We start from the raw sequence: 5,951 nt of genomic DNA on the forward strand, positions 1-5,951 counted from the left end.
TCTTTAATGACTTGAATTGCAGGATAAGGGATCCCAAGAATGCAGTCATTTTAGTAAAGTACTATCCTGAACAAACTGCATTTTATGATGAAAACAAAAGGAAAGAAGATATAATAAGGACTATACACCTATATTCCACTTACAGTGCTTGAGTTCTGGAAGGACCTGTATAATGAAGGCAGAATTCAAATATGAAATCATGCCAATCACATGTCAAACTTCACTATAACTTTCCTAAAAAAGTGTTTTCCCCCAATATCTCTTAATCACAAAGAAACAGAAGCTGTGAATGTACAGTTCAGAAAATAAAAACGTAGAAACTAATGACATTATGATGACCAAGATGTTTGGTAAACAGTGAATTATGAGTTTGGGCTCATCAGGAAAAGCCTTTTTAAACAACCCTCTGGACTGCAAAAATATCTCTTCAGGTAGTAGATCTGTCCCAATGTCATGGCAACTAGAACAAGAGCTTCAAAGAAGGACCAAAGGACCACTCTGCTGTTTGTGTTGTCATTGATTGCTCTGTGTATTCTCTCCCAAACTCCCCTGTTCATGCTTTACAGCTGTTATTGCCACTGCGAGCTCATTAATCATTTCTTCTAGCTTATTCTGGTGAGCTTCTGTTTCCATGTCTTGTCTTTAGGGGGCCTCCCCATTATCAATGGTGTATATCACTATCTTTGGAGTCACGGTGGACACCCTATTGCTAAAACAAAACTTATATGTTCCATCCATGTGAGCAGCAAATGTGTATTTCCCACTGGACTCCCTGTCTCCCTTATAAATTCCTTTATTTTCAGGCCCTGTAGCCTCCACATTGATGTCCAGGAAGCCGCCCTCAGCTACCTCGAAGATGAGGCCCATCTTGGTGCCCGAGGTGACCCGTTTGAAGAAGCATTCCTCTGCGTGCGCATCGATGCTGACGAAGTAGCCCGAGACCGTGGCCAGGAGGGCGGCCAGGAGCACGAGAAGCTCAGCGAGCGTCACCATGGTGCTGCTGGGGCCAAAGCCAGCATCGCAACTGTGCCCTCCGGAGCTGCACCACCACAGCCTTCTCCTAATTTCCTACTTTTTTGATTAAGACTATAGATATGTCTTGACATTTCCTTCCCTCACTCCAGTGGAACATTTCCATGTCCACTCTGGAGACTAGTGCGCTCTAAACCCTTGCTGCTCATACTGTGGTTTATGGACTAGCAGAATCAGCATCATCCCAGGAGCCTGTTAGAAATGCAGCATCTCAGGCCCATCCTCAAATCTACTGCATCAGAGTCTGCGTTTCAGCAAGATCCCCTAGAGAATCATACGTCGTTAACTTTTTTTTTTAACATCTTTATTGGGGTATAATTGCTTTACAATGGTGTGTTAGTTTATGCTTTATAACAAAGTGAATCAGTTATACATATACATATATTCCCATATCTCTTCCCTCTTGCGTCTCCCTCCCCATCCCACCCCTCCAGGCGGTCACAAAGCACCGAACTGATATCCCTGTGCTATGTGGCTACTTCCCACTAGCTATCTACCTTACATTTGGTACTGTATATACGTCCATGCGTTAACGTTTGAATGAACCTCTCCCTCGTGCGAAAGAGCCTAGAGGCTGGCATTCTGCATGAAGAGTGGGGCTGGAAGATCCACCTTTCTTTGTGCAGTTTAATGCCCTTGCTTTCGGTTCTGTGCCTCACTCTCATCAGGATCTCTGTCTAGTGTCCCCCAAGTCCCCAACGTGGTCGATTTCTTCAGAGATGAAATTTCTTGTGGCATCATAGTTTTTCAAGCCTCGGTGTCTCACACAGATTCCTTCTCCTTTCCTCTGCCTGAAATTTCTTTCCCAATCCTTCTCTCCTTCACATGAGTCCTTTCAAGACCCAGTTCAGGTGGTATGATCTCAGGAACAGTTTCTCTGGCCTGCCCCCCTCTCCATCCCTCTACCATCACAGACCCACAGACCAACAGAAATGTCTCTTTGGGGGCACCCACCTCATCCAGTGCTTACTCCATCTTTTCACAGGTCCTGGTCATTGCTACCTTATCCCTCTCTTCGACTGAACTGTAAGCACTTAAAGGCCTTTGCTCCCTCAGTACTTAGCACAAAGCCTGGCACAGGCACACAGGGAGGTTCCTAGTAAATAGCTGTCGAATAAATGTGTCTGAACTGACCTGAACCTTTAGCAGTTCTCTCACTTGTAGTGAAAGCGCAGGCACCTTGTAAACGTGTCTTCGGTTTTGCCCCGATGATGTGGAGAGTCTTTCCAGGCTTCTTCTGCTCTGGATGGAATTTCTGCTCCCCCTGGTTTCTTACCTGCTGTCTCACATCTGGACTTGGCCTCTCATTTTGGGCTCTGGAGCTGAAACCAGTTAGACTGCCTGCCTGACTTTCTATCTATTAATCTTGACCCTGAGTGCCGATTCTTGACCTCAGTTCAGCACTAGACAGAGAGCACCGTGAGCTCCTTGGTCCTCAGTCCCTCTAGTCAAACTGGGCTAATGAAAGAGAAGAGTGCAGTCAGGAGTGGATGGATTATGTTTAGGGAAAGCTATACTGTGGAAATAGGTCTTTGTTTTATTTTTATATTGTTTTGATGTATAGAGTTTGTTTTATCTTTGCTTTTGCCAGATTAACACAGTATTTATATAACCTTGTGTTTCTTTAGAATGACATTTTGTGGGGGCTTCCCTGGTGGCGCAGTGGTTGAGAGTCCGCCTGCCGATGCAGGGAACACGGGTTCGTGCCCCGGTCCGGGAAGATCCCACATGCCGCGGAGAAGCTAGGCCCGTGAGCCATGGCCGCTGAGCCTGCACGTCCGGAGCCTGTGCTCTGCAAAGGGAGAGACCACAACAGTGAGAGGCCCGCGTACCGCAAAAAAATAAATAAATAAAAATAAAATAGAATGACATTTTGTGGAGAATGGGAAATTGTCATTTCATTCTTTCTTAGTCTAACCCTAGGCCACATGCCTGTGATAGAATTTTTTTCTGCAGGCTTTTTGCAGGATTATATGAAATGAACATGAGATTTTTGCGTTATTCCAAATAGTATTTCACAAGCTGACCCTATATTTGCTATCCTCAACCTGAGATAAATATGCAAGAGTTTACCATTCTGAATATAGTCTATTAATTTTCAACTTAGTGACCTATTTCTACTTCAATCATAAATGCCAAAATGTATTAGCTTAAATTAGCTTTGTGTCTTATGTTTACACTTCTGTGTATTTATAATCGTTCAACTAAAATGATAACTGAGAGACAGTCCCTCAGAATTGAGAAGTTATATGAGAAACTACCCAGCTATACCTTCTTTTGTTAAATTAAACTTTTTATTTTGAAATAATTGTAAATTCACATGCAGTTTATTCACATGCAGAATAAATGTAAATTCACATTGTAAGAAAAATGCAGAGAAATCCTGTGTACCCTTTATCCAGTTTCTCCCCGTTGTAACATCTTTTAAAACTATAATGCAATGTCACAATCAAAATACTAAGATGCCGAACACTTCTACTGCCACAAGTATTCTACATGTTACTTTTGTATAGGTTCACCGCTCGTCCCCTCCGCTATCACCCTCTCCTTAACGGCTGCCAACCACTAATCTGTTCTCCACTAGAGAACATATGGTAGTTGCATGTTTATTTTACTTTATTAAGAAACTGCTAAGCTGTTTTCCACAGTGACTGTACCATTTTACATTCCCACCAGTAATATTATGAGTGACTCAGTTTCTCCATATCTTCACCAGCATTTGGTGTTATCACTATTCTTTATTTTAGGGATTCTGATAGGTATATAGTGATATCTAACTGTGATTTAGTTTGCATTTATCTAATGGCAGATGAGGTTGAACAGCTCTTCATGTGTTTATTTGCCACATTATATCCTGTTTGGTGAAATGTCTCTCCATGTCTTTTTTTTTTTTTCGGTACGCGGGCCCCTCACTGTTGTGGCCTCTCCCGTTGCGGAGCACAGGCTCCAGGCGCGCAGGCTCAGCGGTCATGGCTCACGGGCCCAGCCGCTCCGCGGCATGTGGGATCTTCCCAGACCGGGGCACGAACCCGTGTTCCCTGCATCGGCAGGCGGACTCTCGACCACTGCGCCACCAGGGAAGCCCTCTCCATGTCTTTTGTCAATTTTCTAATAGGAATTTTGCTCTCTGGTTTTGAGAGTGCTTTATATATTTTAGATACTAACCCTCTGTTGAATATGTGATTTGAAAATATTTTCTGCCAGGCTGTAATTTGTCCTTTGATCTTCTTAACAGGGTCTTTCACAAAGCAAACATTTAAAAACCTTGATGAAGACTAATTTATCAATTTTTCCTTTTATGGATCATGATTTTGGCATCAACTCAAAGAAGTCTATGCTTAGTCTTAGTTATCCAAGATTTTTCAGTTTTTTCCTTAAATTTTTTACAGCTTTAAATTTGTCTGTTATACCTTTTGAGTTAATTTTTTTGAACAAGGTGTGACACTTAGGCCAAGGGTCTTTTTTTTTCTACAGATGATGTCCACTTTCCTTAGCACTATTTGTTGAATGGACTTTCTGTCTCCCATTGTGTTACTTTTGCACCTTTGTCAAAAATCTATAGGACATATTTTTGTGGATCTATTTCTGGGCTCTCTATTCTGTTTGTCTACCCCTCCATCAATACCACAAAGTCTTGATTGATGTAACTATGTAATACATCTTGAAACCGAGTAGACTGATTCCACCAATTTTATTCTTCTTTTTTCAAAAATGTTTTAGCTATTCTAGTTCCTCTGCCTTTCCACATAAAATTTAGGAGATATATATATGTGTGTGTGTGTATATGCATATATACACACATATATATATATCTCCTCACAAAAAAATCTTGTTATAATTTTTATAGGAGTTGTGTCAAACCTGTATATCACTTTAGGGAAAATTGATATCTTTACTATGTTGACTCTTCTAATCCATGAACACTGTATTTCTTGTTCTTTTTTTTTAAGATTTTTTTTTTGATGTGGACCATTTTTAAAGTCTTTATTGAATTTGTTACAATATTGCTTCTGTTTTATGTTTTGGTTTTTTGGCCATGAGGCATGTGGGATCTTAGCTCCCCACCAGGTATTGAACCCGCACCCTCTGCATTGGAAGGTGAAGTCTTAGCCACTGGACCATGAGGGAAATCCCTCTTTTTTTTTATGCAATTACTTTATAGGAATCAAACTACTGTTCATGGATGTTAATAAGATAGTTTCTATTATGTACCTGGTGTTTTCTTTTTCATTTTTTTTGATTTTGAACTCTGTATTTCTATCGACTTATTTAAATCTTTAATGTCTTATATCAGCATTGTGTAGTTTTAGCATACAAATCCTATGCATGTCTTGTTAGATTTACACATAAGGATTTTTTAAAGCTATTGTACAAGTGTTGTGTTTTTCAGTATTCATATGTTCATTGCTAGTATATAAAAAAAAATCAAGTTTCGTATGTAGATCTTGTATCTTGCCACATTGCTGCATTCACCTATCAGTTCTATGAGATTTTTTTGGTAGAATTTGAAATTTTCTACAATGTCAATCATGTCTTCTGTCATAGGGACAGTTCTATTTCTTCTTTTCTGATCTGTATGTCTTTTATTTCCTTTTCTTGCCTTATTTAACTGGCTAGAAATTACAGCACTACGTTGAATAACATTGGTGAAAGCAGATATCCTTGCCATGTATCATTAAGCATAAGGTTAGCTGTAGGGTTTTTTTGTAGATGTTCTTTATCAAGTTGTGTAAATTCCCCTTATTCTTATTTTTCATGAAGTTTTTTGAATGGTTGTTCTGCATTGATTGATTTTATCATGTTGTTTTTTCTTCTTTTTTTAATATAGTAGATTATGTCAAATTGATTACATTGAATAGTTTTCAAATATTGGAACTGTCTTGCATCCATGGAATAAATCTCACTTGCTCATAGTATAT

The 5,951-nt window shown here is 39.9% G+C and overlaps 1 pseudogene; it reads right to left on the reverse strand.

Moving 5' to 3' along the window:
• Positions 1-362: 362 nt before the first annotated feature.
• On the reverse strand, positions 363-993 carry LOC101321083 (transmembrane emp24 domain-containing protein 2 pseudogene; annotated as a pseudogene).
• Between the last annotated feature and the right edge of the window lie 4,958 nt (positions 994-5,951).

The sequence above is a fragment of the Tursiops truncatus genome, chromosome 18 (genome assembly GCF_011762595.2).
Source record: "Tursiops truncatus isolate mTurTru1 chromosome 18, mTurTru1.mat.Y, whole genome shotgun sequence".
Classification (NCBI taxonomy): Eukaryota; Metazoa; Chordata; class Mammalia; order Artiodactyla; family Delphinidae; genus Tursiops; species Tursiops truncatus.